Source organism: Bos indicus, chromosome 16, assembly GCF_029378745.1.
Source record: "Bos indicus isolate NIAB-ARS_2022 breed Sahiwal x Tharparkar chromosome 16, NIAB-ARS_B.indTharparkar_mat_pri_1.0, whole genome shotgun sequence".
Taxonomy (NCBI): Eukaryota; Metazoa; Chordata; class Mammalia; order Artiodactyla; family Bovidae; genus Bos; species Bos indicus.
The window spans coordinates 70,301,362-70,325,874 of NC_091775.1; the positions used below are offsets into that span (position 1 = coordinate 70,301,362).

General features: G+C 42.0%; 1 non-coding gene across 1 annotated transcript; it reads right to left on the reverse strand.

The window, feature by feature from the left end:
• Nucleotides 1-16,581: 16,581 nt before the first annotated feature.
• TRNAC-GCA (transfer RNA cysteine (anticodon GCA)) lies at nt 16,582-16,653 on the reverse strand. Its single transcript has one exon. It is a non-coding gene; the product is annotated as a tRNA-Cys (tRNA).
• Nucleotides 16,654-24,513: the final 7,860 nt, after the last annotated feature.

Here is a 24,513-nt window from a genome sequence, read left to right on the forward strand (position 1 = left end):
GGGTGGGATTAATAGATTCTATAATTATGAAAGATTTAAAATTAATTGGAGCTAACAGTACGTGTCAGAATGCTCACCATGTCCATTAAGCATCACCTGTGTAAAGAGTTAACATTGCAGAATGCTCGGGTCAGAGCAGGCTCCTCACTCCAAAAAGAGTGGGAAGATGTTCTGAAACACAGAACTTTCAGGGCTTAATCTTGAGCTTTTGCTAACTTCACTTGAAGAATTAGGAGTCTGATCCTCTTCCTGGCAGATATCCAACAGCAGGATAGACACATTCAAAACACTAAACAGCAATAACATGTTTTTGTGTGTATGTGTTTTTGTTTGCTGGTTGGTTGTGTGTATAGGGCCATGTCTATATATCAGAGCCAGCTTGAAGGAAAATACACTGCTTAATCTCAGGCAATATTTGAAACAATTATCAACTAGTTCCTCTGGTGGTTTTTAAAATAGAAGTTGTTTGATGAAAGTACACTTCTATTTCATGCTGTTCCCTACAAGGGGAACAAAGACTGTTTCTCCCTCTATTTCTTGTAATACCTGGCCAAAAATTGTTTTTTACTGAAGAAAATTTCACTTCTTTACATACTGAATATAATTATATTTAATAATAATAGTTGTCTTCACTTAATATAGTATTGTTTGTTCTTTTAAAATATTCATGACTACTAGAGTATTAAGTGATCACATAGCAAAAATTCCCACTAAAACAAGAAAAAAATAAACACAGCCTACCAAATGGTAAAGAATCCACCTGCAATGTGAGAGCACTCTGGGTTGGGAAGATCCCCTGGAGGAGGGCACGGCAGCCCACTCCTGTACTCTTGCCTGGAGAATCCCCATGGACAGAGGAGCCTGGTGGGCTACAGCCCATAGGGTCACAAAGAGTTGGACATGACTGAGCAACTAAACAGAGCCCAGTGCTTTTAATGCATTCACCACTGTGGAAGAAGTCAATGTCCAATTCTCTAAACAGTGATCCATCAGCCCCACTGCGCTAAAGTGGGTTTCTATCAATCCCGAGGTCATCTTTGCTCTGCCTCTCCTGACCCTGAGTGGGAAAGGAAGAATCGCCCGGGCACACCTAATAGCTCCTTGCGGTCAGGCAGCCATGGGAAGGGCAAGTGTACTGAAGCAGCAGAATCAATCCCCAGACTCATTAACCCGGCAGCCTCCCACCCCTCCCACGAGCTCCCCAGCCTCACAACTTGCCACCACCCTTCCATCTCCCTGATTCAAACTCACCCAAACCACCTTCAAGGGGCTGTGCACCTGCTCACTACACCACGCTTCCCTCCTGGCCCCTTGCAAACGGGCAGCTGGAACTTACGCTTTCCCAGAGAAAACTGTCTTGCCTCCTTACATACACACAGGCGCGCACACACACACACACACGCATACACAGACACACGCGTGTGCTGATAAGACTCCACCAGGGTCAGTGTTGTGGACAGACACCCCTCTGCTCATGGCTCCAGCCCCTCTTCCCCTCTGTCCTGACTCCCCACACCTTCCTCTGTCCGAGGATGCCCTGCTGCCTGCGCTCTGAGGCCCGATCGGCCGCTGCCTTCCCTCTCTCCTGCTAGAAAGCCATTGCCTCCTATCACGGCTCTGTTTGCCAGCCCTGCACTGTACTTCATTAGGCAGCTCTATTTAATGGCTTCAACAAAAGCCATCATTTTAGCCCAACTGCCTTGACTAAATTAAAATTTCCAATCTCTGTTTTAGTGTTCTGCAACTGATGTATACATAAGCAAAACTGGTCAACATCTGCCAGGGGGTTGGCCGAAAGTTCTGTAAAGATGTACTTCACATTTCTGAAGCATGTGCAAAGTAACAGCGTCCTTATCCTCCCGAGAGCTCTCACGGTTTTACTTCACCATTTGTTCAAACACACTTTAGCCGCGTAGAAGCCATGCAGTTGATTCTCCCCTTGGTTGCCATTTTATCTGTAGTGTCATTTTGAGTAATTGGGGTATGGTAGCTGATCAACTTACAGGTTTCTCATTGGCAGAAAGGGACCATGTTGGCACCAAGAAAGAATACGATGGGTCCTCTTGGTGCAGAAGCAAGTGTCCCCCTCTTGCACTTGGCTACCCAAGACCATTAGGAAATAAGCTTAATAAAGCCTCCAAGTGTATACGTCGTCACTCTGCCCAGGCAGAGGGAAGCACCTATGGATGAAACACCACACAACCAACGTGGAAAGATGGTCAATGTACATATTTAGTCAGTGATCTGTGAAAGTTTTTGAATTAGTTTTTAAAGCTTTGTTAAGACCAGAACGCACAGATGTTGAAAACAAGTTCAGATGTAGCGACAGATGGTATTTGATTATGAAGCAGACTGTTCATATAATACAAAGATGCTACTTCTGCCATACACAAGTAACTGCAGAGAGTGCAGTAGAAATTTTGGAAGGCAGGCGCTTCAAGAGGGTCTTTGTGCAGCAATAACTTTCCCATTTTCCAGCAGTGCTAGAATTGGGATAATTTCCCCCTTTTCTTTTCAATCAGGGCCTCTCTTGGCTCTTCCACGCCCCGCCTCCCTCTCCGGCCTCTTTTACTCCAGCCTTAAAAAGTCCGCTCTCCTTTCGGTGAATTGTCTCACCTCGCCATCACGCCTTTCACAACCTCGGTGTCGTTCAGAGAATGCATGGCCTCATCCAAGGCAGGCTCGTGCCCAAAGTTAGGGGAAACTAGGAAGCAGCTGCCAATGTTCCCATCATCTAAGGAAAAAGATTTCATCGCTCATGCTTCGCAATGAGAACTTGACCTTTAAACAGAAGCCAGGTTACAGCTTCTAACGTGCTGCCACACACGTGCTGAGGTTGCTGCTAGCTCAGCTTGAGACTCGAACTGTCTCTTCTGTACAATGGGGATAACATTGGTCCCTCTGATCTCTCGGAGAAGCTGAGGAGTCATAGAGGATGCTGGATTGGAAAATTGTCTTGGAAACTAGAAAGCGCTATTGACAGGCATGTGACTGTCATTGTCAAAGCCTGAGAATGGGAGAGTATGGTATCTGAGGTTGGAAAGAGAAATCACCCTGTGCCTTGGGGATTCTCAGTCAGAAATCCACTCTCCTTCCGTGTAGGTTCTAGAAAAATGCCACGATATCAGAAATTGGGCTTATTAAATGATGTGAGGCCAGCAGAAGCCCTGGCTGGAGAAGTGTGCCCTCCAAATGGTTATTTCACTTTTTTAAACCAGGGACTGTGGAGGACCAGTGACGTTGAGCTTGGGGTGCCATCGGATCTGGTCCATGAGAGAACCTTCTCGGCGGAAGTCCTGAGTGTAGGGCCAGGGAACAGATATGCTTGGTAAAGAAGAACGTGGATTCAACAGCCTCCATTCCAGACTCCTTTAGAATCCAAGCTTTTAAGGCTAAGTAAGTTACCAGGCCGTTTCCAAAGCTTTCCCTGAGTCTATTGCTTTCTTTTCTCAACACAGTGATGCCCGGGTCTGTGTTACAGTGTTGGTGTGGTGGGGGAGAGACAGGAAGGTAAGGGCAGTGCAGCCTCGTTCCTGCAGGCTTGCAAGCCCACCGCCTATCCCTTGCAATCCAAACCTCTTGTTTTGAAGAGCTCATTATGTGCCAAATAATATTTAATAAACACAGATGAGCCATGGGAGATGAGGGAAAGAACCAGCGTGCCAAAATGAGTTGGAGGAGATTTTGAGGGATGGCAGTATGGTGGAGTGGGTAGAGAGCCACTCTGGAAGGACTCAGGATGGAGGCGGAAGAGGGCATGGAGAGGAGTTGTCAGGTGTCCTCATGGGGTGAAGGGTGCTATGACCGTATGGCACACGATAAGATAGCCTAGGATGCTGTGATATTTTACATATGGCACCTGCAAAAAACCTCTTCCTTTTGGTTAGCTTTATTGGTTAGGTGGTTAAAGAAACAGACATGGTTTTAGTGAAGGTAAAGCTGATCATATGTATGTATAACTGACTCACTTTGCTATACACCTAAAATGAACACAGCACTGTTAATCAACTATGCTCCATTACAAGATATATTTTTTTTAAATATGCTGGTAAGACATTGAATTATAATAAATGCCTGGGGTTAGATTAGCCAGTTAAAGAAAGGGGTTATATTATCTCTCCAAGTCGCAAATGTATGTTAAAGCCCTCTGCATCTTGACTGCAGATGGGACTGGTGACATAATTTACAGGGCTCTGACCAGAAGGCAAATGTGTGGTCCTTTGTTTAAAAGTGATTAAGAACGTCAGGAGAGTACCAAATGAGCAGTAAAGCAGACACGGTAGTCTCCGGAGTGTGGGACCCTGAGTGACCAGGCGGCTTTCGTGTTTGCGAACCTGGCCCTTCTGCAGCGGAAAGATGCAGAGGAAACCTTCTCTGATCACCTCCATCTAGAATCTCTGCAGTGCTTGGGAGATTTCTGTGGTTTGGGTATCAGTTTATTGAACCCCAAGACACTAAGTGATTATCCAGAATATGGAGGAAAATGGAAAGCAGTGGCCACAGACCGCAGCCTGGGTAAGCCTTGAGAAGCCCTGGGTTTGCTCTCAAATCCTATCATTAATCAGATTTATGAACTTACCCATAAGAAAGGAATAACCAGGCCTTCCTGCTCCAGAAGTCTCTCACGGTTGTGAGCTCCCAGGATGACAATGTGAATGTCAGAGTGTAAAGTACAGTGGCTGGCAAGTAGATGCTCTCGGTTCAGGCCATGTGCACTGTGGGGTAGTTGAGGGGAGGTGACTGACTAGTCAGCTGGTCAGGATTGGCGTGGCATCATTGTGGGGGTTTCCATAGATAACGCAGTCATAATGGAGGGTGCATTGGGACTTCAAGCCCAGCTGGTGGATCCTCTCTCTGAATATGCCAATAAATATTACCCATTCCCCAGGCCCTGCAGGAAGAAGCTTTAAGTAAAACTATGCAAGTTTGTGGACTTCCCAGGTAGGTCAGTGGTAAAGAATCCTGCCAATGCAGGAAACATAGGTTTGATCCCTGGGTCAGGAAGATCCCCTGGAGTAGGAAATGGCAACCCACTCTAGTATTCTTGCCTGGGAAATTCCACAGATAGAGGAGCCTGGTGGACTATAATCTGTGGGGTTGCGAAGAGTCAGACATGCACACAATCATGGGTGTGAGAGTTGGACTGTGAAGAAGGCTGAGAGCCGAAGAATTGATGCTTTTGAACTGTGGTGTTAGAGAAGACGGGAGAAGCAACTGGCACCCCACTCCAGTACTCTTGCCTGGCAAATCGATGGAGGAGCCAGTAGGCTGCAGTCCATGGGGTCCCTAAGAGTCAGACACGACTGAGTGACTTCACTTTCACTTTCCACTTTTATGCATTGGAGAAGGAAATGGCAACCCACTCCAGTGTTCTTGCCTGGAGAATCCCATGGATGGAGAAGCCTGGTAGGATGCAGTCCGTGGGGTTGCACAGAGTCAGACACGACTGAAGCGACTTGGCAGCGGCGGTGGTTGGAGAAGACTCTTGAGAGTCCCTTGGACTGCAAGGAGATCCAACCAGTCCATTCTGAAGGAGATCAGCCCTGGGATTTCTTTGGAAGGAATGATGCTAAAGCTGAAACTCCAGTACTTTGGCCACCTCGTGCGAAGAGTTGACTCATTGGAAAAGACTCTGATGCTGGGAGGGATTGGGGGCAAGAGGAGATGGGGACGACAGAGGATGAGATGGCTGGATGGCATCACTGACCTGATGGACGTGAGTCTCAGTGAACTCCGGGAGTTGGAGGCCTGGCGTGCTGCGATTCATGGGGTCACAAAGAGTCAGACACGACTGAGCGACTGATCTGATCTGCACACAATCAGGTCTTCACCTTCACCCCTTTCCCCTGCAAATCACCATCATTCTACATTTCTGGTCGGAATCTCCAAGGAAAATATTTCTATCACCTTGCCTGGGACTATCTCTGAAGAAAGGAGATGTAAATAATTTTTCCAAGTGGGCCTGAGTTGTGGGTCCTGCTCTTGGGGAAAATTGGCTCCATTAAGGTGATAGCACCCAGCTAGTCCATGCCCAATTTCTGCCCATAGAAACTATGAGATGATGACTCTGTCTTGCTTTAGGCCACAAAATGTGTGGTAATTTGTTCTACAGCCATGGAAAACCAGTATGTGTTGTAATGTTTTATTATTGTATGTAAGAGAAACCACAGAACTGACTCATTGGTAAAGATGCTCAATGGAAGGATTCATTGGAAGGACTGATGCTGAAGTTGAAGCACCAATACTTTGGCCACCTGATGCGAAGAACTGACTCATTGGAAAACACCCTGATGCTGTGAAAGATTGAAGGCAGGAGGAGAAGGGGATGACAGAGGATGAGATGGTTGGATGGTATCACTGACTCAATGGACATGAGTTTGAGCAAGCTCTGGGGTTGGTGATGGACAGGGAGGCCCGGTGTGCTGTGATTCATGGGGTCACAAAGAGTCAGACACAACTGAGCGACTGAACTGAACAGAACTGAACTTACCATCGCTTATCCTAAAATCAGCCTATGCTACTGCTGCTACTAAGTCGCTTCAGTCATGTCTGACTCTGTGTGACCTCATAGACGGCAGCCCACCAGGCTCCCCTATCCCTGGGATTCTCCAGGCAAGAACACTGGAGTGGGTTGCCATTTCCTTCTCCAATGCATGAAAGTGAAAATTGAAAGAGAATTTGCTCAGTAGTGTCTGACTCTTAGCAACCCCATGGACTGCAGCCCACCAGGCTCCTCCGTCCATGGGATTTTCAGGCAAGAGTACTGGAGTGGGGTAGAAGACACTAATTAAACTTTGTGGAACAAATAAATGAATCTAAAAAATACTCATGATGACAATGTCATCAAGATGGTGGAAGCCACAGGCTTTGTTCTTCCGCAGAAACACCAACTTAGCATTACATGGTCTAAAAGCCTTTCAGAAAACTCCAGAAACCACTTAAGAAGTCATAGTTAAACATGTATCCATCTGTTCACCTGAAATTACCGCAACATTGTTAATTGGCTATATCCCAATACAAAATAAAAAGTTGAAAGTTACCCCCCCCAAAAAAATGTGGTTATGGACTGAGATTGTTGAGTTCCCAAATATAATGAACATTAACCAAAGACTTTTAAGGTTTAGTAGAGATCAAACAAAACTTCTAAGAGAAGAGCCTTGTGTATCATAGATAATAACTGTCCACTAAAGCTGCAAAGCATTTCAAAAACTCAGAAAGACAGGAGATACATATCTGTTACAAAAATTGGCTCATTGGTTCTTTCATTGCTTGTTTCACTCCAATCACTGAAAATCAATCTTCATATATATATTTTTCTTTTTTTTTAATTGGAGGATAATGCCTTTACAATGCTGCTTTAGTTTCTGCTGTACAGCAATATGAATCAGCTATATGTACACATATATCCTCTCCCTCTCGAAACACCCTCCGCCCCCCATTCCACTTCTGCATATATATTTTTTAAGGAAGTATGAAAGAGTCTGAAATGTGTCTAGAACTCAAAAAAAAATTGAAGTAATGAGCAACACTAATATAACTGAATGTTACGAAGGCTTTACACTTTAAAAAAAAAAGTTATAGAAGCCCTGGCAAACTGAAGGCCAAGAACAGTGCATTGTAACAGCTTCATCTCTTGGAAATCAAAAGCGTTAAAGACTTGGAGACTGTAGTAGGGACAGGTAGCAGAATGATCCTCTCCATTGATGTGTGGTCTTTAGAAGACAATCTGCAAATTCAACTGCCCAGAGAAAACCACGACTTGCCATAGTGGAGAAAATGAAAGTGAAAGTCACTCAGTTGTGTCTGACTCTTTGTGACCTCATGGACTATGCAGTCCATTGAATTCTCCAGGCCAGAATATTGGAGTGGGTAGCCTTTCCCTTCTCCAGGGGATCTTCCCAACCCAGGGATCGAACCCAGGTCTCCCTCATTCCAGGCAGATTCTTTACCAGCTCAGCCACAAGGGAAGCCCAAGAATACTGGATGGATAGCCTATCCCTTCTCCAGGGGATCTTCACGACCCAGGAATCAAACTGGGGTCTCCTGCATTGCAGGTGGATTCTTTACCAGCTGAGCCACAAGGGAAGACCCATAGTGGAGAAAGAGAACCTCAAAGAAGCATTGTCAGAACTTCTGGATATGTCATCATTTGAGAATCAAGAAAAGTCAAGTGCATTTGGCAGCCTTAGTGAAATGCATGTCTACTGATAATGTGTATTTTAAGTTTGAAATTGTTTTATGATTTGGGAACTGATTTATTTATAAAGCCTTGTAAATTTATAGATAATAAATCATGTTTAGTTACACACGGTGAAAGTAATTTTCATAGAAAAAATTTGACACAAATGTATCATCTCAGAGTTTTCAGGTGGGACCATTTTCAACTACTAGAGGCTGCCATCCGGTCCTTGCCATGTGGCCCCCTATAATAGACAGCTCATAACATGGCATTTACTTTTACAAAGCAAGCAGAAAAATCTCTTTTAAGAGCTCACCTGATTAGTCCAAGCACAGTCAGGGTAACTCTTTTGATTAACTCATAGTCAACTGCTTAGGGACCATAATTACATCTGCAAAGTACTATCATCTCTGCCATATAATGGAGCCTTACAAGGAGAGTGATAACTCATCATATTCATAAGTTCTGCCCACATACAAAGTCAGGCAACTATACAAGACATGTACACAAGGGACAAGAATCTTAAGGATTGCCCAAATATAGACAAGCACATGGAATATAAAGAGAACGCAGCCATCTCTAAAGAGTAAAGGACTCATAGGAGTTAGGAGGCAGAAGGCATAATTCTTTTTAATTTATTTTATTGAGGTTCAGTAGATTTACAATGTTGTATTAATTTTTAATATACAGCAAAGTGATTCATCTATATATACATATATATATTCTCTTCCATTGTAGTTGACTGCAAATATCGACTGCAGTTCTCTGTGTCATATACCAGGACCCTGCTGTTTATCCATTCTATAGTCTTCATCTGCTAGTCCCAAACTCCCACTCCTTCCGTCCCCTGCCTCCCCTCCCCTCTGGAACCACAAGTCTATTCTTACTTGTGAGTCCGTTTCCGTTCTGTGCATATGTTCATTTGTGTCAGATCTCATATTGCACATGCAAGTGATATTACATGGTATTTGTCTTTGTGTGTCTGACTTCATTTAGTATGATAATCTCTAGGTCCATCTGTGTCGCTGAAAATGGCATTATTTCTTTATTTTTCACTCCTGAGCAATACTCCATTGCATATATATAGCACATCTTCTTCATCCATTCATCTGCTGATGGACATTTAGGTTGTTCCCATGTCTTGGTTATTGTAAATAATGTGTTATGGACATAGTTGTATGTCCATGTATCTTTTTGAATTACAGTATATACCCAGGAGTGGGGTTGTTGAATCATATGGTAGTTCTATTTTTAGTTTTTTGAGGAATTTCTATGCTGTTTTCCCTAGCGGCTGTACCAGTTTACATTTCCAGCAGGTGCAGTTTTAATGGTGCTTGAGGGAACTTGCAAGTGGATAATAGTAGCTGCATGTTGCGATCTTCCAAGACAGCATATCCTGGGGTCCTCTAATCCAGAGAAATTCACGACTTCCAGTTTGTGTATTCCCATCGTTTTCAGTAATACGTTTTCTTCCATGCATTTTATTCTTCCTATTTCTATTGAGGCAAACCTTATTACTATCTCTGGTGTGGGGGAATTTTTATTTTGAGTGTTTTCAATTTTCCTTCTTTCCGCTGATTTCTAACATGGAATAATTATTGCTTGTAGAGGCAACTCTCAGAATCTCCTTTGCTGTGGAAAATCTAGGTGATGAACATATGATATGGGGCATGAAAGAAAGAAATCTGAGGGTTTCATGAACTAGATAATGTAGCAGTTAAGAACACAAGCTCTGGAGCCAGACAGACAAGGTTTAAATCTCAATTTTTCCACTTATTAGCTGAGTGACCTTGGGCAAATCATTTCCTTCTACATCTATGTCTTTATGTATGGGATATAATAATGCTATCTTTCTTTGTTGATTTGAAGATTAAATGAGTCGATGTATGTGAAGTACCTGGATCCATTCCTGGGATGCTGTAATCCTATATGTGCATTTATTATTCCTCACCATTCACAGAGGGAAGCACTGTAAGAGATTGGGGAGGGTGGAAAAATGTTTACACAAGGATCTGAGGAAGTTGGAAGTGAAAAGTAGGAGTTGAGAGTGGGTGGGTTTCAGGGAGCTGATGCTGACATGTGGGAGATTTTAGAAGGAGCAGAGATGGAGAAAAAGAAATTTTCACATGTTTGTTGTGCTTTAACGTTGCACTTTGTCTTACAGCATATCACTTAGAAATTGTGTAAAGATTTGAAGTGCTTTTAATTACTTTATTGTTTCAAGAGAGAATTTCTTTAAAGGCACTGCTGGGCTTGGAGAAGGCAATGGCAATCCACTCCAGTACTCTTGCCTGGAAAATCCCATGGACGGACGGGCCTTGTGGGTTGTTGTCCATGGGGCCGCTACGAGTCAGACACGACTGAGGGACTTCCCTTTCATGGTTCACTTTCATGCATTGGAGAAGGAAATGGCAACCTGCTCCAATGTTCTTGCCTGGAGAATCCCAGGGATGGGGGAGCCTGGTGGGCTGCCGTCTATGGGGTCGCACAGAGTCGGACACGACTGAAGCAACTTAGCAGCAGCAGCAGCAGCTGATTAAACTTGAAATTTTTAGCAGATATCTGAGACGAAATGTTAAAAGACAGTTGGATGTAGGAGTCTGAGAGATTATCCAGCTTAAGCCACACATTTGGGAGTTGCCTGTGTATAGATGGTCTTCCAGGCCACGAGGCTGGGTAAGATCATTTAGCTATTTTCATTGAGCTATTGTACATACTGGAGAGAAGTCTGATAATAGCTCTTGGATACCCCTAGTCCTGCTATTGGTTACCTTTATAGCCTTAAATATCATCTTTAAATCTCTAATTCTACTTCTGTCATCATTAGGCTGTGTTTTTTCACTCCCCAGTTGAGGGCATTAATATTCCTAATTCTTCCCTCTCTTCATCTCCCAACTTTGGCCAGTCACGCCTTTGTTTTCACTTTGCCAACGTTGAAAACCTTTACATTCTTCTCTGTAACCACCTTGTAGTTCACTCTCTTAGGTCCATATACTGATCCTCAGTGGTAACAAACAGTAAACAGCATTTATACTATCAAAGTATGTAAGTGTTGGGCATTGCTAAGCCAGGCTGAGTGTCAAGAGTACATTTTCTTCTTGACTGGTTCAAATTATTCATTAACTAAATAGCCACTGACTCCCTGCCTCATCATAGGCAGTTTTAGTTGTCTGCATTATGCAAGAAAAGTTGCCTGCCCTCATTAAACTTACCTTCTGGCATGGATTCCATGTCACTTGTGGGAGAATGTCTCTAGAGTTCATTCAAAAGTATTCTTTTTTTTATCCCCTTTTATTTCTTTTATCAGCTTTTTGATCTGATTTCAATATCACTATGCCAGATTTTTTTAGTTATTGTTGCCATGATATATGTATTTTTAAAATGCATTATCTTCACATAATGTATCAATTGCTTAAAATCACATTTTATTTTCCCTTAATTTCTCTTTCATAAAAATTTTTAAATTTCTTTTTTTGATTCTCTTAGACTTTCCCTTGGTTATTTTCTTTTTTCCTTGTTATGAGATGAAACATAATTTCACTATCATTTCACAAATATTTTTGGTTTCTTACTCATTCTGCCCACCATGCAGAATCTTTCTAACTTTTCTAAAGACATCTTTCTTGCAGCTATTGAGTTCCTGTTCTAATTTAAACTAATTATATTCCAAGCTTGCTGCACAACTATCAACCTATCTTCCATATAACTGTTTTACTTTCTCTTTATTCCACATCTTCATCTTTTTTTGCTTTTTAGCTTCATTCTGTTGGAATATAGCTCATGTAAATTTTTCAGAAAGACTATATGGAAAATAAGCTTTTGAATCAGTGCATATTAGAATCTTTGTTCTTATGCTTGTTAATAGTTTGGATTAATATTATTCTAGATTTTCATAGGGCTTCCCTTATGGCTCAGCTGGTAAAGAATCTGCTTCCAATGTGGTAGATCTGGGTTCCATTCCTGGGTTGGGAAGATCCCCTGGAGAAGGAAAAGGCTCCCCACTCCAGTTTTCTGGCCTGGAGAATTCCATGAACTGTATAGTCCATAGGGTCACAAAGAGTCAGATACGACTAAGCGACTTTAAAAAAAGTTTTTGTATTCAACATTTGAATAGTGTTTTAGAAAGTAACAAAAAGTTCAAGCCACAAATAAGAAAAAAAAAAACAAAACATTTAGGCAGTGGGAACATCTGTACAAATGTACTGAGACATGAAATGACAGTGGGTATATTGGGAACTATAGGAAATTCAATATAGTAGGGACATAAAGGGCAAGAATTAGAGGGAAGGGATTTCCCTGGAAGTCTAGTAGTTAAGAATTCACCTTCCAATACAGGGTCAACCCTGTGAACCACAGCACGCCCTGCTTCAGCGTCCATCACCAACTCCTGGAGTTCACTCAAACTCGTGTCCATTGACTTGGTGATGCCATCCAACCATCTCATCCTCTGTCATCCCCTTCTCCTCCTGCCTTCAATCTTTCCCAGCATCAGGGTCTTTTCAAATGAGTCAGCTCTTCTCATCAGGTGGCCAAAGTATTGGAGTTTCAGTCTTTCCAATGAACACCCAGGACTGGTTTCCTTTAGAATGGACTGGTTGGATCTCCTTGCAGTCCAAGGGACTCTCAAGAGTGTTCTCCAACACCACAGTTCAAAAGCATCAATTCTTCTGTGCTCAGCTTTCTTTATAGTCCAACTCTCACATCCATACATGACTACTGGAAAAACCATAGATTTGACCAGATGGACCTTTGTTGGCAAAGTAATGTCTTTGCTTTTTAACATGCTGTCTAGGTTGGTCATAACTTTTCTTCCAAGGAGCAAGCGTCTTTTAATTCCATGGTTGCAATCACCATCCACAGTGATTTTGGAATCCCCCCAAAATAAAGTCTGACACTGTTTCCACTGTTTCCCCATTTATTTGCCATGAAGTGATGGGATCAGATGCCATGATCTTAGTTTTCTGAATGTTGAGCTTTAAGCCAACTTTTTCACTCTCCTCTTTCACTTTCATTAAGAGGCTCTTTAGTTTCTCTTTGCATTCTGCCATAGGGTAGTGTCATCTGCATATCTGAAGTTATTGATATTTCTCCCGGCCATCTTGATTCCAGCTTCCTCCAGCCCAGCATTTCTCATGATGTACTCTGCATATAAGTTAAATAAGCAGGGTGACAATATAGAGCCTTGACGTACTCCTTTCCCGATTTGGGACCAGTCTGTTGTCCCATGTCCAGCTCTAATTGCTGCTTCCTGACCTGCATACAGATTTCTCAAGAGGCAGGTCAGGTGGTCTGGTATTCCCATCTCTTTCAGAATTTTCCACAGTTTGTGGTGATCCACACAGTTAAAGGCTTTGACATAGTCAATAAAGCAGAAGTAGATGTTTTTCTGGAACTCTCTTGCTTTTTTGATGATTCAACGGATGTTGGCAATTTGATCTCTGGTTCTTCTGCCTTTTCTAAAATCAGATTGAACATCTGAAAGTTCACGGTTCATGTATTGTTGAAGCCTTGCTTGGAGAATTTTGAGCATTACTTTACAAGCATATGAGATGAGTGCAATTGTGTGGTAGTTTGAGCATTCTTTGGCATTGCCTTTGCAATGCAGGGTATGCAGGTTCAATCCCTGCTCAGGGAACTAAGATCCCACATGTAGCAGAGCAACCAAGCTGGTGTGCTGTAACTAAGATCTGACATAGCTAAAAATAAATAAATATTGGGAAAAAAGAAGAATTAGAGGGAAGGGAGGAAGCAGTGGGAAATACAGCAAAAGGAAAAGGTAGGGGTGATATCCTAAGGGGTCTTATCTGCCAAGCTAAGAGGATTGGCTATAATCCTGAAGTGAAAGGGAGCCCCAGATTAGTGATGATCTGGGAAATATCAGTGATGTGATATAGAAAGATTGATTGCTTACAACAGTAGTTTGGAGGATTGCCATGAGATTGGAAAAGGGGGACCAGCACAGAAGAAGCTTTCATGATAGCAGGAGTGGAGAGCTAGGGAAGGAACCAGGGACAGGTCATAAGGGGTGTGAAGAGCCACACTAAAAAATCTGAACTCTATTCTGGAGCAATGGTCAAACTCTAGATGTTGAATAGAGGGGCAGATGAATGCTTCCGAAAAATCACTCTGCACACAGTACAGGAGAATGAATTCATGTTGGGGTGGAAACATCCGGTATAAAAATGCCACTCCTGATATTGTGTACTTCTTGCCATTGTAGAACCAGAGATCAGAGTTGATGGGGACCTGAGTTAAGAATTGTGTCTAGAGGGACTTCCCTGGCGATCCAGTGGTTAAGAATCCACCTTCCAATGCAGGGGATGTGGGTTCAATGCCTGGTCGTTCCACATGCCTCAGGGCAACTGATCCCATGTGCCACAAGCACAGAGCTTGCGTGCTCTGGAGTCCACGTGCCGCAACTAGAAAGAAGTCCATGTGCTGCAAGTAAGACTCGATGCAGTCAAAAAGCAAAGTATTAAAGAAAGAGCTGCACCTAGCGAGAAGTGAAGGGATTTGAGTGGTATAAGGAATGTGAATGGACGGCCATATAACGGTTGATGAGATGTGGGACTAGAGAGAAGAAAGACAGAAGACTTCTGGGTTCTTGGCTTGGGCCAGTAGATGAGTTCAGTTCAGTTTAATTCAGTTCAGTCGCTCAGTCGTGTCTGACTCTGCGACCCCATGAATCGCAGCATGCCAGGCCTCCCTGTCCATCACCAACTCCCGGAGTTCACTCAAACTCACGTCCGTCGAGTCGGTGATGCCATCCAGCCATCTCATCCTCTGTCGTCCCCTTCTCCTCCTGCCTCCAGTCCCTCCCAGCATCAGAGTCTTTTCCAATGAGTCAACTCTTCGCATGAGGTGGCCAAAGTACTGGAGTTTCAGCTTTAGCATCAGTCCATCCAATGAATATTCAGGAGTGATTTCCTTTAGGACGGACTGGTTGGATTTCCTTGCAGTCCAAGGGACTCTCAAGAGTCTTCTCCAACACCACAGTTCAAAAGCATCAATTCTTCGGCGCTCAGCCTTCTTCACAGTCCAACTCTCACATCCATACATGACCACAGGAAAAACCATAGCCTTGATTAGACGGACCTTTGTTGGCAAAGTAATATCTCTGCTTTTGAATATGCTATCTAGGTTGGTCATAACTTTCCTTCCAAGGAGTAAGCGTCTTTTAATTTCATGGCTGCAGTCACCATCTGCAGTGATTTTGGAGCCCAAAAAAATAAAGTCTGACACTGTTTTCACTGTTTCCCCATCTATTTCCCATGAAGTGATGGGAGCAGACGAGTGGATGATACCATTTACTGAAGAAAAGACATTTTTGGGGAAGGATGTTTTAATCAGGGATAGAGCAGATCAACCAAGAGTGACACTTCTCTTCTGTCGTGTGTGCCTGCTAAATTGCTTCAGTCATGTCTGTCTCTGTGCAATCCTATGGATTATAGCCATCAGACTCCTCTGTCCATGGGATTCTCCAGGCAAGAATACTGGAGTGGATTGCCATGCCCTCATCCAGGGGATCTTCCCCACCCTTGCCTGTTACATCTCTCCTGCATTGGCATGTAGATTCTTTCCCACTAGCACCATCTGGGAAGCTGTCAGGTGAAGAAAATAATAACAGCTGCATGTTTTGCCTCCCCCAGTGTAATAGAGTATCCTCACCATCACAACCTCCTCTTCTGGAAATGTCCTCCCTCTGGCTCCCTGGCTCCAGGGCCACAGCCTTCTCTGCTGTCAAATGCTACCTGGTTCCTCCAAACTCAGGGCCTGCCTGTCTTCGACCTAGAGTACAGCCTCCTCTAGGATAAGAACCACGCCTACTTTACTCATCATTGTTTCCACGAAGCCCAGAACAAATGTTTGTTGAAGGAATGAAAGAGAAGAACGCCTGAAGATCATTTGGCTGTGACCTCAGAGATGCTCTGCCCCCGACAACTCTCAGCAGCTGTTTGAGAAGTTGTGGAGCTAATTCCCAGACAGCAGCTTACCACAGGCCATGTGGGGGCCACGGCACATAGTTCAGGCAAAACTAAAGCCTCAAGGCCTCTGGGATGCACCAATTCAAGTTCTGAGTTGGGGAAGCCACAGTTGCTGCTGGCTCACTCTGGGTACAACCAGCAAGAGGCTTGCAATTTTGTCTAGAGATGAAGGGGCCCACCCAACTGAAGTGCTTTCTTCAGGCATGTTTGCATTTTGTAGACTGTGAGCGCCTGGTCTTATTCATGCCTTCCCTGAACCGAGCTGAGTGTTGGGCATATAGAAAGTGAAAGTGAAGTCATTCAGTTGTGTCCGACTCTTTATGACCCCATGGACTGTAGCTTACCAGGCTCCTCCGTCCATGAGATTTTCCAGGCAAGAGTACTGTAGTGGGTTGCCATTTCCTTCTCCAGGGGATCTTCCCAACCCAGGGATCGAACCCGGGTCTCCTGCATTGCAGGCAGATGCTTTACCATCTGAGCCACCAGGGAAGTCTGTTGGGCATATAAAGTGCACTCAATACATATAAGTTAAATAAGCAAATGTATACATTAAGACAGAGATACTGATTTGCACTTTATCATGTTTTTTAAGAAAAATTTCTTTTGAAATCTTTTAAAATTTTGAAGGCAATAAAGCTGTAAAAATTTCAAATAATAATATGCAATAAAAATGAAAGATATCCTGCATTTTTCTCTTGAATTCCAAGTATCTCTTATCTATCATTTATCTGTATCTATTATGTCTATTTTCTATCAATCAAGTATCTATCATATCTATCATCTTCTATCTATCAATCATCTATGTATCTCTCTATCTAGCTATCATCTTTTTATACTGTTCATGGGGTTCTGAAGGCAAGAATGCTGAAGTGGTTTGCCATTCCCTTCTCAAGTGGACCACGTTTTATACTTTGGCCACCTGATGTGAAGAGCCAACTCGTTAGAAAAGCCCCAGATGCTGGGAAAGATTGAAGGCAGGAGGAGAAGGGGACGTCAGAGGATGAGATGGTTGGATGGCATCACCGACCCAATGGACGTGAGTTCAAGCAAGCTCCAGGAGTTGGTGATGAACAGGGAAGCCTGGTGTTGCAGTGCTTGGGTTTGCTAAGAGTCGGACTGAGTGACTGAACAGCAACAAAGTCTATGATCTGTCTATCTATTTTCTATCTAATCTGTCTCTCTCTGGTACAGATTGGTCCAGAACATTCAGAATCTAGCAGTAATAAGACATTTTCTTTTATAACCTGCCCCAGCACCCGTCCAGCAGAGCTGGCTGGACATTTAAACTTGATTACCTGAGGGGACTCTCTCTCTCCCTTGAGGTTGATCAAGGGCTTATCCAGTAAGATTGAGGATAGACCTTAGGTCTTCAGTCGCTTCTGCTTCTGTACTCAGCGCTTCTTGCTTATAACACCAGTGGCTCCTAAGGCAGGTGGGTCTCCTGGGGCATCTCTGCTGCTATGACAAGCATGGTTGCAGACATGTTGGCTTCTGTCTTCAGCACTGTATGCTTAGCACTCTGTCCTCCACAGGCAGCCATGTAGCAATTCTATCCATCCTTTCACTTCAGGGAAGCGACTTTCTCATCTCATCCCAACCCTAAGTTCACATCTCCTCTGAGTCATCAGGGCATGGAGTTGGTCTACATCCCTTGCTTCCCCTTATGACAGAAAAGCCTCCATCCTTTTTTTGGGAGGTGGGGATAGTGCTATCAAACCCTAGATTTGACAGTTAAAAGCATGTAAAGTCCCCTGGGATAACTGAACCAAGTTCAAGAATATAAAGACCTGATTGCCCTTAAAGGGAAAGGAAGAAAATTCGCTTCCTTCTTCTTTTCCTCTTCCCTCTTCATTTCCCTTTAGGATCAGTACACCAGAAAGGCATCAGTGAAGTTTTTAATTACTCATTCTATTAGATACATAGATAAATGTAATTTTAAATACAAGTGGGACTATATGATTTAAGGAGTTTGTCAAGGAGTTCGTATATTGTCACCCTGTTTATTTAACTTATATGCAGAGTACATCATGAGAAACGCTGGACTGGAAGAAACACAAGCTGGAATCAAGATTGCCGGGAGAAATATCAATAACCTCAGATATGCAGATGACACCACGTTTATGGCAGAAAGTGAAGAGGAACTAAAAAGCCTCTTGATGAAAGTGAAAGAGGAGAGTGAAAAAGTTGGCTTAAAGCTCAACATTCAGAAAACGAAGATCATGGCATCTGGGCCCACCACTTCATGGGAAATAGATGGGGAAACAGTGTCAGACTTTATTTTTGGGGGCTCCAAAATCACTACAGACGGTGACTGCAGCCATGAAATTAAAAGACGCTTACTCCTTGGAAGGAAAGTTATGACCAACCTAGATAGCATAATCAAAAGCAGAGATGTTACTTTGCCAACAAAGGTCCGGCTAGTCAAGGCTATGGTTTTTCCTGTGGTCATGTATGGATGTGAGAGTTGGACTGTGAAGAAGGCTGAGCGCCAAAGAATTGATGGTTTTGAACTGTGGTGTTGGAGAAGACTCTTGAGAGTCCCTTGGACTGCAAGGAGATCCAACCAGTCCATTCTGAAGGAGATCAGCCCTGGGATTTCTTTGGAAGGAATGATGCTAAAGCTGAAACTCCAGTACTTTGGCCACCTCATGAGAAGAGTTGACTCACTGGAAAAGACTCTGATGCTGGGAGGGATTGGGGGCAGGAGGAGAAGGGGACGACAGAGGATGAGATGGCTGGATGGCATCACTGACTCGATGGACGTGAGTCTGAGTGAACTCCGGGAGTTGGTGATGGATAGGGAGGCCTGGTGTGCTGCGATCCATGGGGTCGCAAAGAGTCGGACACGACTGAGCGACTGATCTGATCTGATCTGATATGATTTACTGTATTTCATCAAGTCTAAGAGGCATCAATTGTAAGACATGCCATCATTTTATGTTTTACTGAGAAGGGAAAAATGCTACCTATTATAATTATTAGACATGCGGTTGTATGATGCCTCGCAATGTCAGAAGTGTTGAAATGTGAATGAAATGATTTTAGAATTAACAGAATATAGTACTACATTACTCTGCTCCTACACTTTTTAGTTAGTAATTTGCCTTGGAGAATTTTCAGTGTTAATATGTAAAGATTTATCCCATTTAAAAAAGCACAAATAGTATCCCATTTAAGGATATAAAGTAATTTACTTTTAAAAACATAAAACAATTTGTTTGATCATTCATATACTAAGAGGTTTTATTTTGGGCATTTCAATATAATACTTTAATGAAGATTCTTATACCTTTAATATATTTTGTGAACATTTTTCGTTGTTAGATGTAGAATATTAGATTATGTTAAATTTTGACAATTACTGTCAATTTGTCCTCTTAAAAAGAACTATCTTTAATCCTGCAATAATGTTTGAGAGTATCCATTTTCCCATGTACTTGTCAAAACTGGATGATATTAATATTTTTCTAATCTAATTGACAAAAATGGTACTATTTTTACATTTGTATTTCTCTGATTTCCAGTGAAGTTAAGCATATTTTGACTACACTAAAGCCTTTGACTGTGTGGATCACAACAAACTGTGGAAAATTCTGAAAGAGATGGGAATACAAGACCACTTCACCTGCCTCCTGAGAAATCTGTATGCAGGTCAAGAAACAACAGTTAGAACTGGACATGGAACAAAAGACTGGTTCCAAATCAGGAAAGGAGTACGTCAAGACTCTATATTGACCCCTTTCCTATTTAACATCTATGCAGAGTACATCATGTGAAATGCTGGACTGGATGAAGCACAAGCTGAAATCAAGATTACCAGAAGAAATATCAATAGCCTCAGATATGCAGATGACACCACCCTTATGGCAGAAAGCAAAGAGGAACTAATGAGCCTCTTGATGAAAGTGAAAGAGGAGAGTGAAAAAAGCTGGCTTTAAGCTCAACATTCAAAAACATAAGATCATGGCATCCAGTCCCATCACTTCATGGCAAATAGATGAGGAAACGATGGAAACAGTGACAGACTATTTTCTTGGGCTCCAAAATCACTACAGATGGTGACTGCAGCCATGAAATTAATAAAAGATGCTTGCTTCTTGGAAGAAAAGCTATGACCAATCTAGACAGCATGTTGAAAAGGAGAGACATTATTTTGCCAGCAAAGATCTATCTAGTCAAAGCTATGGTTTTTCCAGTAGTCATGTATGGCTGAGAGAGTTGGACTTTAAAGAAAGTGGAGCACCAAAGAATTGACGCCTTTGAACTGTGGTGTTGGAGAAGACTCTTGAGAGTCCTATGGACTGCAAGGAGATCCAACCAGTCCATCCTAAAGGAAATCAGTCCTGAAGGAATATTCATTGGAAGGACTGATCCTGAAGCTCAAACTTTAATACTTTGGCCACCTGATGCAGAGAGCTGACTCCTTGGAAAAGACCCTGATGCTGGGAAAGATTGAAGGCAGGAGGATAAGGGGACAACAGAGGATGAGATGGTTGGATGGCATCACAAACTCAATGGACACGAGTTTGAGCAAGCTCCAGGAGTTGGTGATGGACAGGGAAGCTTGCTGTGCTGCAGTCCATGGGGTTGCAAAGAGCTGGACATGACTGAGCCACTGAACTGATACCGATTAGCATATTTTCAGATATTCATTAGCCACTTTCATTTCTTCTCTGGTATTTTGACAATTCATGATCTTTGATCATTTTACCAAGAGTGGTACAATTTATTAATGCATTTATAGATGTTTTTTATATAGTAAGGCTAATAGTCTATATGTATATGTCTGTATTTTATCTTTTCCCATGCTTTTTTGGTTATTATTTCTGAAACATAATTTTTAAACTTTTTTATTTAATGAAAGTGCCTTTAAGTCCTACAGTGCCTTACAACTTCAGAAGTTTTGCACACGATTCCATATAATCCCATAATTTCTCTTTAATCCCCTACTCCTTTACTGTCCCACCCCTTCCTCTCACCTCTGGTAACCACTAGTTCTCTGTATCTGTGAGTCACCTTTTTTTTTGTTATATTTACTGGTTTGTCATGTTTTTTAGATTCTGTATACAATATTTGTCTTTCTCTGTCTGACTTATTTCAATTAGCATAATCCATTCCAAATCCTTCCAAGTTACTACAAATGGCAAAATTCCATTTTTTTTTTTTTTATGGCTGCAATGGCACCCCATTCCAGCACTCTTGCCTGGAAAATCCCATGGACGGAGGAGCCTGGGGGGCCTGCAGTCCATGGGGTTGCGAAGAGTCGGACACGACTGAGCGACTTCACTTTCACTTTTCATTTTCATGCATTGGAGAAGGAAATGGCAACCCACTCCAGTGTTCTTGCCCGAAGAATCCCAGGGACTTGGGAGTCTGGTGGGCTGCCGTCTATGGGGTAGCACAGAGTCGGACACGACTGAAGCGACTTAGCAGCAGCATCAATACACACACACACACACACACACACACACACACCATCTTCTTTATCTATTCTTTATCCATTTATGAGATGTAATTTTATCTAGCCACATCTTTTATTTTACTTATTTATGGCTTCTGGGTTTTGCGTTGCTTAAAATATCTTCCAAACAGTAAGATGGTAAAATTGTTTTCCCAGAATGTTCATGTGTGTGTTACGTGTGTGTGCACACATGTATTTGTGCATATTGCATTTGGGTGAATATGTTTTCAAACTTTTATCTATCAGTATTTTATTTTTGCCTGTGTTATAAGATGGGACTCTAACCGATTTTTCCATTTCATTAGCAAATTTTCCCAATGCTATTTGTTGAATCATTTATCATTTCCTCTTGATTTGAAATTGATCTTTATTATAGACCAAATTCCTATGCTCTTATATGTCTGTTCCTGTATTTTCTAATTTGCTTTCTTGAACTATTTTTTTCAATCCTTGTGTTAATAGCATAGTATTTAATTACTGTAAACTTTGAATTTTGTATCTGTGTTTATTGGTGCAAGCTGCAGAAACAATAAATAGAAATATACTTTAATTTTCAAAATATTTATTGAGTGTCCTCTATGTCCTTGTCTCTGTGGTAAGTCCTTGAGTGCATCTAACAACTGTACTACACCTTAATATAATTTTAATAGTTTTTAAAATTGATATTTCTTTGTTTTTGAATACTTTCTCAGCTTTCTTTTTTACTAGCATTTCCTTTTTCAGGTGAACTTTAGAATTGTTTAATAAGTTCCATTAACAATCATCTAAATTTGATTGAGATGGCATTAGTTTATAGAGTAAATTGCATTAATTTACAAAGTTGTTGAGCAAATTAGAAAAAATAAAAAATAAGAATTTGGATCTTTCTGTTCAAAATGTTATCTTATCTTTATGTTCCCCCAGTTTTCTTTTTTTATAAATAAGGATAATAGTGCAAACACCTCTTAAAATTTCTGACATTGAAGAAATCATTTAGATAATTCATCTCACATTATAAGAAGTTAATAAATGTTAGTTACATTATTATCATTATTATTTTTATCATTATTGTCTGACTCAATTTTTTAAGGTCTTCTTTAAATCTTCTTTAAGCTTTTATGATGCCTTCCCTAGTAGCTCGGTTGGTAAAGAATCTGCCTGCAATGCAAGAGACCTGGGTTCGATTCCTGGGTTGGGAAGATCCCCTGGAGAAGGAAATGGGGTGGGGGAGGGGAGGCTGCAACTGACTCCAGTACTTTTGCCTGGAGAGTCCATGGACAGAGGAACCTGGAGCAGTCCATGGGATCGCAAAGAATCAGACGTGACTCTGCGACTAACTTTCTTTATTATGTCTCTATAGTACCATTTTTAGCCTTATCCCTAATATTTTATAAGTTTAGTGTTACTTTATTTCCATTTTTTGTTCTAGTTGTTTATTGTTTACAAATAGAAAAATAATTGAAATATGTGTTAATTGGCCACATATTTACTGAGTGTCCTCTGTAGTCACTTCCCATTCCTTTCTCAAATCCAGCTCTGGTGATACTGGGAATTACCAAGAGTGGAGAAACAGAGGTCAGATACAGGGGTTACTGTGTGACTTCCTCTCAAAGCTGATGGGTTTTCACTCCAAAATCAAACATAATTATGCTTTCAATGCTCAGTTGTTGTTATCAGTCTTCCCTCTGCCCAGATCATGTACATTGGAAAATTGACTGTATTGCATATGGAAGTCATTATTGCTATCTGAACTGTTGAAGACTGGTGTACACAAAATACACATTTGACCATCTATTCTGCATATAGCGATTTATCTAAAGGTTAGGAAGCAAGTTTATTCTGAGACACCTGGGAGAACTCAGGATACCCACCAGGGCGATACAGTTTGGTGGATTCCAGCCATTCCCAGAATGCTAAGAGAGGAAGTGGCTAAGGGTTACATAATCTACTACAATTTTTAGATGCGATATTTTCAAACAAGAGATAGTGTTGGAACTCTAGGTAGAACATAGCAGCTGAGGCTATATGAGTCTGAAAGAATATTACCCCTCCTCAGAGCAAACTAACCAGAAGATTTATCAGTTAGTTTACTGGGTAACCAAGTTACATCATTAATACCAACGGAAGAATACAATGGCTTCTATGTTGTGTAGGTTAAAGATCTCCCCAAACAAAGGTCTCCACATGGAAATTCCTTGTTGGCAGTATCCAGGTTTAGAAAGCAGTCACACAACTGCAGATTTACTTATACGTTTGCATTCTTTCAAATGTCAGTGGAGCTCACTCGGTTTATACTCAGATCATTTAGAAGTGAATATCGCTGTTCGGAACATTGTTTAACCTTTTCTTCTCTCTATTCATTCTGACGGGGATGGTATCCCTTCAAGTGTCATTGGCTTGATTCCATTATGTCAAATGTATGCAGCAGAGAAAGGGGATACACCAGCAGCTGGAGTTGCCGAGCGGAAGGAAGGAGACTAAAATGTATTAATCCCATTTTAAGCAACAGGCACTGTGTTAAATGCTTTCAGATACAATACCACACTTAATCCTCATGGCTGTCTTGCAAGGAGAGCATTGTTATGATTATTTTCACATAGGAAGAAACTGAGGCCCAGACAAATTAAGCTTTGAGCCAGGGTCTATTTAACTCCAAAATCCATGGGTCAGAAGTACTAGTTCATTCTCAGTTCCAGTTAGAACTGTTAGACTTAGGCCAGGTCTTCAGGAATTCTTAAGATTTGTGTAATGTTGAAGCCAGAGATGAGTCTAAATGAGTTGGAGCTTGCCATTTAGCAGTGTGTTTCTTTATTGGCAAAATATTCTATCAAACTCTCCTCTGATGGGCAAGTCAGACGTTTTCCAACCGAATGAAGACCTAAAGGTATCATGGGAATGCTGCTCTCTTG